This window comes from Lolium rigidum, chromosome 2 (assembly GCF_022539505.1).
Source record: "Lolium rigidum isolate FL_2022 chromosome 2, APGP_CSIRO_Lrig_0.1, whole genome shotgun sequence".
In the NCBI taxonomy this organism is placed as follows: domain Eukaryota; kingdom Viridiplantae; phylum Streptophyta; class Magnoliopsida; order Poales; family Poaceae; genus Lolium; species Lolium rigidum.
This window is the reverse complement of record NC_061509.1, coordinates 35,771,279-35,781,716: the sequence shown is the minus strand read 5'-3', so window position 1 is coordinate 35,781,716 and position 10,438 is coordinate 35,771,279. Positions and strand designations below refer to the sequence as shown.

Genomic DNA, 10,438 nt, shown 5'->3' with positions numbered 1-10,438 from the left:
GCCCGCATCCGGGTCATCAGGGCAGACGAAGATGGTGGTGTCGGACTGGCTGTACTGTCCTACCCGAGTTTCCAGATGTGGCGCCGTAGGGCTGATTCTACATGGGTGCTGCATGCTACCGTTAGCATGGACAAGGTCCTTGGCCTGCCGTCTGAGATTGAGGCCGGGAGGGCGGCTATAAGGGGGTACGCCGAGGATGCTGATGCAGTTTTTATATCGGTGAACAGCACCGACTGCCGGAACTATTTCTTCAGTGTACAACTCCAGTCGATGCAGTCCACGGAACTGTGTGGAAACTTTTCGGGTAGTTCATATCACCCATTCACCGATTTCTATTCTGGTGGTAAGTGCTTATACATGGTAAATTCATGCATGGTTGCTGGATTATCTTGGTTTATGTACATCAGCCTTAGCTATGCTTTTCCTCTTTGCTTGATTGACAAAAATAATACCTGTGTTGTTTAAATGTTGTAGTTTAACTGTACCTGTCCTTCCTTAAAGATAGCAAAATATTTTGGCTGATTTATTGTATCTCAGCGCTGCAAAGGTTCACACACATTCTATGTAATTTGCCAGACCTGTCAACTCTCCAACTTCCTGCTCCTGCGAACTAGTTCAGGGCACTGATGGAGCAGCAGATGATGGTGACCGGAGTTTTCATGCGCTCCTGCGACCTAAGTTAAAGGGTAGTCAAATGCACCTTCGCGGTACATCTTATGACTTGAAGCTAAACATATGATGCTCATAAGGTGACACCATTGGTTCTGCATTCAATTTTTCATATATTCTTGTGAAGGATCTCATATATTCTGTATAATTTACAAGGCCTGCCCACTGATCCAACTTCTTGCTGCTGAGAACTACATCTGGGGGGATGCTACAGCGTAGGATGATGATCACCAAAGTTTGGGCTGCTGCTGGGGCACTCCTGCAAACTAAGATAAAGGTTAGTCAAAGGCACACCTTCACGATAAATCTTCTATCTTATAGATATAAATATAATGCTCGATAGGAGGCAGCAGTGCTTCTGCTTACATTATTTTATTTTATTGTATCAGTAGATTTCTTATCGCAACAATAACATATGGATATCATAACATGGTTCAGGTTTACTTGAACAAGGCCTTTGATGCTTTATTGGGAGTAATTTATGATGCACCTCCTATGGCTAAGTTGCTATCAGTTATAAAGAATCAGATAATGTGTCAAACCTTAGCTTTTGCGGCTGATAATGATTTTGCTTGTTATTCATGTGTAGCCCATCCTCTTCCACTCTCCCCCTTTTGGGAAAAAAAATCCTCTGCCTCTTTAATAGGCAATTTGCCAAAGGGACTAAGAGGATGCACTTCAAAGATTCAGTCATAAATCCCGTGATGTTCAAAGATTAAATTACAAGTTTTTTTCTACTTGATTTACTTGCTATAGCCTTAGCTATCCTTTTCCTATTTGCTTGATCGACAAAATTAATAGCTGTGTTGTTTAAATGTATCTGTCCTTAAAGATAGCACACTATTTTGACTAATTCATTCTATCATATAACTGCTGCAAAGGTTCACATACATTCTTTATGATTTACTAGGCTCGTCAATGTGCCAACTTCCTGCTCCTACGAACCATGTTCATGACCCTGACGGAGCAGCAGATGATGGTGACCGGAGTTTAATGTGCTCCTACGACTTAAGTTAAAGGATAGTCAAACACACCTTCATGGTAAATCTTAACCTTGAAGCTAAACATACGATGCTCATAAGGGGACACCATTGGTTCTGCTTACAATTTTTTATTGTACAATAAGATTTCCGATCACTAGTAAAATATTGAGATATCATGACATGCTGCAGGTTTACTTGAATCAAATACTTGATGCTTTATTAGGTGTAACAGTGTAAGTAATAAAACACGTCATATGGCTAAGTTGCTTTCAGATGATTTGTCCAAGCTTAGGTTTTTCTCAGGGTTGTGCTGCTTATAATAATTTGCATGTTATTCATCCATCCTCTTCCTCCTTAACAGGCAACTGCCAACAGGAGTAAGAGGATGCACTACAAAATGATTAGTCATAAGTTTCGTGATGTTCAAAAATTCAGATAGAAGTTCATCCTGATAATGACGCAAATTTAAAGATTCAGTCATGAGTCCTGTAGTTGTCATATAATTCGTACTACCTTCGTGCTTAGAATTATTTTTGTTTGTTCGGATGAAGATTTTGTTATGAAGAAAATGAGTTTGTGAGGATATCTCTGTTACTTGCTCTACTTCAATTTTCTAGACTTCTGTAGGTTCAGACTGAAACTGGTAATTGTTATGCTTCATCATACTATCGAATCTGCTGATCCCAGAAAAACCAGAGAAATGCTATTGAAAACTGTGGCGTTATTCAGGATCATTTCACATGTCAGACACGTTAGGGTTGGATTGAACTTTCAACCTTAATTGCTTGTTTAAACACCGAGTTTTGTGTTTCATTCTCTTTTCTATCATTGAAATGCTATTTTACTAATTTTGCTGGAATCGTGAAGTTTTTTTTTAGATATGGCTCGTTCACTGGTGACTAATGAAGATTGGTTGCTGCACAGGTACCAGCCATTGAGCAACCAAAGCAGCAGGCTCTACTCCTATATCGCCATACAACCCCTCGAACCTTCCTATTCCGTGAAGCTGAATATTTCTTATTAGCATGGTTCTTCTTGTAATGAAATGGTTGACTCATAACAAGGGCAAGCTGTTGGATTAGCCCTTAGAGAGAGAGACCCTTGTCACTTTGACCCTTTATTGTGAATTTGTGATATTTTACGACTGATCTCACTGAAATCTTGAATCTGCAGTAGCTGTGTTATGTATTCTCTGTAAAAATGAGAGGGTGTGTTTGTGCTATTTCCTACTGGCTGCTGCATCTTGGAGTATAATCTCAGGATGTGTTTGAGTGACCGAAGTGTAAGTAGACTTGTTTTCCTAGACAGGCTATCATTATCTGCTACACAGCTTTGAAGCAGAAATGAGATGCAAACTCTTGACAGGTCATGCAATGCAATCCTACCACATGTATTCTATGGATTAACTCTTGTAATAGCAGAGATGAGATGCAAACTCTTGACAGGTCATGCAATGCAATCCTACCACATGTATTCTATGGATTAACTCTTGTAATAGCAGAGAGTTTAGATAGCTGCATACCTTTGGTCAGCAAAGAAGGATAACTTAACCCTTAAGCCTGACTCTTTTTGCACATGCTTACTGTACTATCCTTGGCATTCCAAATCTGAATAATTCTGTTGTGCATGACGGCATTCCAAATCTGAATAATTCTGTTGTGCATGACAGAATCCAAATAGGAAGGTGGTGTAGACAGTGTCTTATCTTTGTTACGTGTTTGTTTTCTTCTACGGTATCTTTTACTCGTTCCGGCTTGCATAGAAAGATCCATATTCTGTGTCGTTCAACTCATACCGATGGGGTGCTGTTGGATTATCTGTTAGGTTGTCAATTTGTCAATTGCTCCTTTTATTAGACTAGATAAACTCAACTTTCAGTCAAAAAATGTGGTACAAACTCCTGACAGGTCTGTGCATTTATTTAACCGAGTATGTAATGCAATCCTACCACATGTGATGTATGTATGGATTCTTAATCTTCCTACTTGTGAGTGTGGCTGTCAGTTTTTGCGCAGAATTTGGATAGCTGCATATCTTTAAACAGCAAAGAATGATACACTTAACCCTTAAGCATGACCCAAAATGTTCAGTGTCCCTTAAGCATTCTAAATCTGAGCAATTCTATCGTGCATAACGCTATCTAAAATAGAAACATGGTGCAGATTGTCTACAAGCATGTGTTTGTTCAGGCTTGTGTAACTGACATTGCCCGTTTTGCACATACATACACCTTGGACAGCAAAGAAGGATACACTTAACCCTGAAGCTTGCTCAGTGTCCTATCTTTGGCGTTCCAGATCTGAAGAATTCTGAACCGTCTGTCGGGACGGGCTCAACAATCTACCTTTGTCCTACGCGTACGCTCTCCACCACCTACTACTCCAAGGTGTATAAATACCACTCAACCTACGCATCCAAAACCACTAATCATATCACTCATATAATTAAGAAGTTAGCAATGGAGATGGGCAAGAAGAAGAAGAAGCTTGCCCCATTGTCAGTGTTCCTGGCCATCCTTGTCATCATCTCCTGTAAGTCAAACATTTGTAAGAACCTACGCATCCAAAACCACTAATCATATCACTCATATCCTAGGTGCATGAACTTTGCTACGGGCATCTGCGTCCATTTGGTTTTCTGAATCTTACGTGATTCTTTTTGGGTATGCAGCTGAGATGGTGGAAGAGGTTGGGGCAAAGCTGGTGTGCGACACCTACTGGTCGCTGTGCATCGAGAAGTGCACCAAGACCGGCAAGTGCATGCGCTGCTGCAAGTACTGGGGCTTCATCCACGGCCGCTGCAGCCTCCTCCACGGCATGGGCTGCTACTGCTGCTCGGACGACTCCGACCCCGGCCACGCCGCCCTCCGCCGCCGCTACCAGTACCAACAGCAGCTCAAGATGCTCGCGCCGCCGCCACTGGACCACCTTCTCCATGCGTGAGCCTCAGCCAGCTCCCCTCGGTGCTTCATAGCAGTGGTTCTGAGCTATCGAAGAAGGCAAGAACATCTCACGAATATATGTCAAAACATGTCCCACGGCTCTGAATATGTGAGCTCCATTATTACAGCATTACTATGCATCTCCTGCGATTCTTTGTGAAATCGTTTTTCCCCCTCATTCCATTCAATTACAAATTCACCGAGACAATATTCGTAGGACATCACGAGGGGCTTAATTAATTTGGCGTGTTTTCTAGTAGGTTAAATCATGGTCGTTCCTGCGCACAAAATGTTACAAATACCAAGGAATTTTACAAGAAAAACACAAAAAGGATCTGAAAACAAAAGGAGATTTTACACTATACATAAAAAAGGTTACAATTTTTTAACATGTACATGGAATCGTTTCTGTTATTTCCAAGAACAAACAAGGAATGCATGCCTTGCCATGAAACTATGAACGGGTGGATTCTGTTGGGTAAGCATGCTGCGCCTCAATTCCACCTTTTTAACCTTAAAACCAAGCATTACGTTCTGTCTCAACACTGAACAAGACAGACTCGAACAGAATACAACAGAACTGGATCATGTGTGTACTCAAAATTATGTTCTTGAAACAGGAAAGATAACCGCATCATCTTCCATATTTTTGGAACCGTATATATATATTTGGACATCGGTCCACAATGACAATTTAGACTGCTTTTGGGTGGGTGTGAGGCAGAAAAGTTTCCTTGCCGACATGTTGTTCATCACTCACGTCCATGCACAAGATTCCAGAGCAAGAAACAAATAGCTTGAACTAATTCGATACTGGTGCACTGGTATTTTACACGGCAAAACTTTGCTGGATTAACTTCGGATGCCATAATGTTAAGCATAATTTCCGGTCACACAATTGATGTGCATGCAGATACGTGTTTCTATCTTCCGGTCATTTGGTTAACTGTAAGCTCGTCAGCAACTTAATAGGCATGATAGAGTAAGCGCACCGTAGGTACTAGAACATGGTAGATTAAGCCTCAATGTAACTACCACCTTTGCACAAATTGCTCAATGGAAAGCAGAAAGTTCTAACATCACGAGACCGGAAAGGAATAATAACTTAACTAATGAGCCAATAAGAGCTATGCATACTAGATTAGTTCTAAAAACAATATTTTTTCTTTCACAAACATATTTATTTGAAGGACAGAAAGTTGAGCCACCCTGTCACATTGGAATTCGCCACATATTTGTTAGTATTTAGTTAGCACCTGGAACCTCATTATACATTGGATCCATAATTCTTGCTGCGGGCGGTTCTGTCACACTCGTACAACAACAAGCTGATGGAAGCACCGTTGAAAAATATCCGTCCTTGTAACATTCAACTTTGCACTGCTGGACGCAAAGGTTAAGGGAATCACAATTTGATATATGGGCTCTGTGCTCCTTGCATATGAGTTCTTAAGCACCTACATACATAACCAAAAATATGTTCTGTTACACAGGTAGCCACAAATATATGCAGAGAATGCATATATCTTAAGGAAACTATGTATGACTATTAGGAACATGTTGTTCCATACTTACTGCAAGACACCAGGAGTGAGAGTATCAAGATGGATGCGGCAGCGGTGGCGATCTTGCAAGCCATGAGGGTGTTGTTGCTTTGAGATATAGAGAAGCAAGGTTGTGAGGTTTCTTGTTCACATGTATTTATACAGGATTGACAGAAGGCGGTCTAAGCGCAAATTGCAGATAGAGTTGTAATAGTTTTGCAAGAATTAATGATTCATTATTGTCCTTGAGCTGGATAACAGAGGATAGCCTTATCTTGATTGACCTTGATGAGAAAGGTTAATTGGTATTAACCAAATGCGTGAGCTGGATATAGTAGGTGATTAATACCTTAATTTGTTTTGATATGCTTGCCAAATTATAGGTATTAATACCTACGGGGCATAGAATGCTATATACTTGGAGCACTACCAAATAATTCTGTTATGGTATCATCATGTTTTGCGATCTTGGGCCAACAAGTATATGTGTATAAACCGTGTCTTGCATTTTGGCATTATTATGTTATGCTCAATACAAGAAAGTCAGCTCGTACCACCTTCGGCCTCCATCATCAAAACCTGAAGGATATATGTCTTAAATAACGAGATTCAAAGGAAAACTCATATGCACATGTAGAGGAATAAGCAAACAGATGCTCCTAGTCCCGCCTCTAGAATAGCTCATGTGTTGTATGATGATTGAGTTCTCCTGATCATGGGCAAAGTTAATGTAACAAGGTTGCCATCAACAATGAGAGTACGTTGTTAGCACAACAAGAGTACTGAACATACCCCATTATGCGTGACATACTATGAGACGTATTGTCATTTGTTATTAGTATCATCTTTATGTGTTTATCATATGAACAAGTGAAAGGGTAAGGAAGGGACTAGAAAGTGGGGTGGGGTTGAATAGGATCTACCAAGTTTTTAGCTTTTTTAATTTTATGTTGGTTGCGGAAACTGATGAACAAAACCATGAGGTTCTAGAGGAATGACAAAACCAAGAGAGGTGAGAAAAGAGGTGCCGACAAAGCCGTGCTATTCTAGTGGTGCTGCCCCTCCTGATGCCATGTGCTTCTACCGTAAGGCCAAGGGCCATTGGAAGATAAACTGCAAGAAGTATCATGAAGACAAAAGGAAGTCTAGAGCTTCCGGCAAAGGTAGAGTTGTTACAAATGTTATTGGCATTTTCCTTACTAGTCCTCACTCTAAGTCTTGGGTATTTGATACCAGATCTATTGCTCATGTGTGTAACTCGATGAAAGGACTAGAGAAGGTGGGACTGATGGAAAGGAATGAAGTGCAGATGCGCGTTACGAACGACATCGGGATCGCTGCCTTGGCAATCTGATATATGAGCTTAGGTTTCACATAAAGATTTCTTAGACCTTAATAAATTGTTATTATGTTCCATAGTTATGTAAGAACACTATTTTAGGATCATGTGCTTGCCTAATGGAAAGATTACTAAGACTCTGTTCACTTGTTATGTTGAAAGGGCGAGTGACCTATTTCGCATCATACATTCTGAGGTGTGCGGTCCAATGAGTATACCCACATGTGGTACATATCTACTTTCTTACTTTTACTTATGAGTTTAGAAGATAAGGATATATCAACTTAATGAAGCAGAAGTCATAGGGTCTGTTTGTTTGGGCTGCAGCTTTTGAAAAGCAGCTGTAGCTGTTGAGCTGTGAAAAAGCAGTTGTGAGAAGCAGCTGTTGAAAGTAGAGATTTGATGTTTGGTTGGAACACTTTTCATGGCTGCTGCTATAGGTTTTAGTAGTAAAATGTCTGGAATGTCCCTAAGTGCTGAAGTTGTTGTATAAATGTTGTTTGAAACGAATTAACTCTTTCTAATTGTTTAATTATATAAATTACCATGTTTAAGGGTTGAATAATTTTAATTTACCTGTTTTTGCTAAAATAGTTTTAAAACATGCTTTGTATTGAAATAATTGTTTGAATGTTTGGTTAGAATTTACTTTGGCTTTTGGTTTATAAGTCGTACTTGTCGCAGCAGCACTCGTAAGAAATGTAATATATTTACAGCTGCTATAGCAATATATTTTCATGCCCATCAAGGGGAACTATACATTTACTTGACAACCACAATACACTAGAAAATACACAAGACCTGATTGGAAGAAATAACTTTATTTCTGAAGAGCAGTTGCAGTTTAGCATTTATTTACAACCAATCAGATGCAGTTTAATCTTACAAGAAAAGACGCCTGCTTAACGGGACAAAATACAGTATAATACAACATTTTTCAGTTGGAAACTTCCACAACTTTCTTCCTAGAGCTTAGGTACATCAGCTCTCTGACGATATTTATAGAGAGAGGGCGAGGGGGTTGGTGTAGTAGGGAGACGGAGGTGGCTGACGATGAAGAGCACCTAGCGGGCCGAGCAGCATGTCGCTGAATCGTCGGACGAGAAACGGTGAGGCGCCGGCAGCTCGAGATCCGGCGGCCGACGGAGACAAGATCGACCTGCGGGCAGGCTGAATCGGGACGAGGAGGTGCGCTGCTCGACAGGGACGAGGAGAAGGAGCTCCTCTCTTCCAGCGGGGCCGGAGCACACGGGAACAGGGGCGGACGAGGGACGGCGAGGCGGCGGCGCCTGTGTCCGGCTGCCGACGGGGCCGAGATCCCCCGACGACGCGCTCAAGTTCGACGGCGACGACCGGCCTGAGAGAATGAAGATGGTGCGATCCCGTTCGTACCGACCCGATTCCTTTGGAAGGGACAGGCGGCGGCTTGAACTGCTCCGTCTCCGGCGGCGGCTTGAATGCTCCGTCTCTGGCGGCCGACGGGGCCGAGTTCTGCCCACTGCGCCCGGTCGATTCTAGGACGAGAGGAGCATGAGGGGAACGGGAACGGAGCGACGGAGGAGGGCTTGCGTGGCGGTGGCGGCGGCGGCGGGGAACAGCTCTGGCGGCGGCCGGTTGCAAGTTGCAACCCTAACCTGTCATATCGATGATGGGGAGGGGAATTGTGTTCGGGGGCGTCGCTCGGTAGAGATTTATTTGCACGGGCGGCTTTTCTTGTATTCGGTGGCAGGTTTTTCGTAAATAATCCGAAGTGCTGAGGACAGTTTCGACAGTAGCAACTCGGGAAGCGGCCAGAATCTCGGGAAGCACCCCGCACCTCTCGGGGTGCTTTCCGGCTGGGGTCGTGCGTAGTGTAATTTCGTAACGCGCTTCTGTACCGCGCTTCTCAACTGTTTGTTTGGGCTTCCACTTTTGGATCCTAAAAGCAGAAGTAGAAGCTCAAACAAACGGAGCCATAAACTTTTACTTATGAGTTAAGAAGATATGTGATCACCCAGGTTCATCTGTAAGATATGCCACGGCAAGAAACCTAACTTGTTTCTAAAATTTGTGGTTGCGATATGTGGTTAACATCGGCACTGGTGTTTTGGCACCCGGGAGCATATGCTCCCGGTATTTAAATTTTATTTCAAATACATTTTTAAAATGTTGAAAATTTTGGACATAAAATTTAATAGGTACATCTCGAAGTTCTACACGTTTGTCGCTTGTAAAAAAGACAAAATTTGGTGCAAAAAAATGGCGATGTACTTTTTACGTGACTTTTTTTGTCTTTTTCACACAAGTCATCAAAAATGTTGGTTTTTTGCAAAACTTGATGTACGTACATAGAATGTCAAAACGTTAGCACGGAAATTTTTGTTCAAATTTTTTTGACATTTCAAAATGTTTTTCGAAGGCAGAAGCATATGCTCACATGTGCCGAATTGAATTTTTGGTTTACATCCAATTAAACTCGAACCAAACCAGATAAGTGATATTTTGTTGGTTATCCCAAACACACTATTGAGTATGCCCTCTACGACCGTGCCGACGGCAAAGTGTTTGATGTTAAGAATGGCGTATTTTCGTAGAATCTTTTTACTAAAAAGAAATAACTGGGAGAGACAACTTAAAAAGAAATAATATTGTCAAATCTTCGGAGACAGATGATGGGATTGAAGAGCCCTCTCATCCGTACGACCGAACCGAAAACTGCTGCATTAGACGCACAAGTTTCGATCAAGGTTGTAACTGAACCAGGTAAGTAAGCCAAGTTCGAGAACCACCCACATGGTTTGGATAATGAGGTACTTAGAGCATTTTTAGTCAGGGGGGTTTGAGGCACGCTGGATGTTTGACTGCCTTCAATCGCGCGTCACAAAGCTCTTTTTAGTCCGGTGCAGTCTAATATGTTGTCCGGAGCCCCGATTCCATCCATGCTACACATGAACATTGCGGAGGCGCCGAAACGCAACGCGGA

General features: G+C 42.0%; 1 long non-coding RNA gene across 1 annotated transcript; it reads left to right on the top strand.

Moving 5' to 3' along the window:
- Positions 1-583: 583 nt before the first annotated feature.
- LOC124686229 lies at positions 584-2,872 on the top strand. Its single transcript, XR_006997759.1, has 4 exons — positions 584-749; positions 826-946; positions 1,580-1,710; positions 2,577-2,872. It is a non-coding gene; the product is annotated as an uncharacterized LOC124686229 (long non-coding RNA).
- The last annotated feature ends 7,566 nt before the right edge of the window (positions 2,873-10,438 follow it).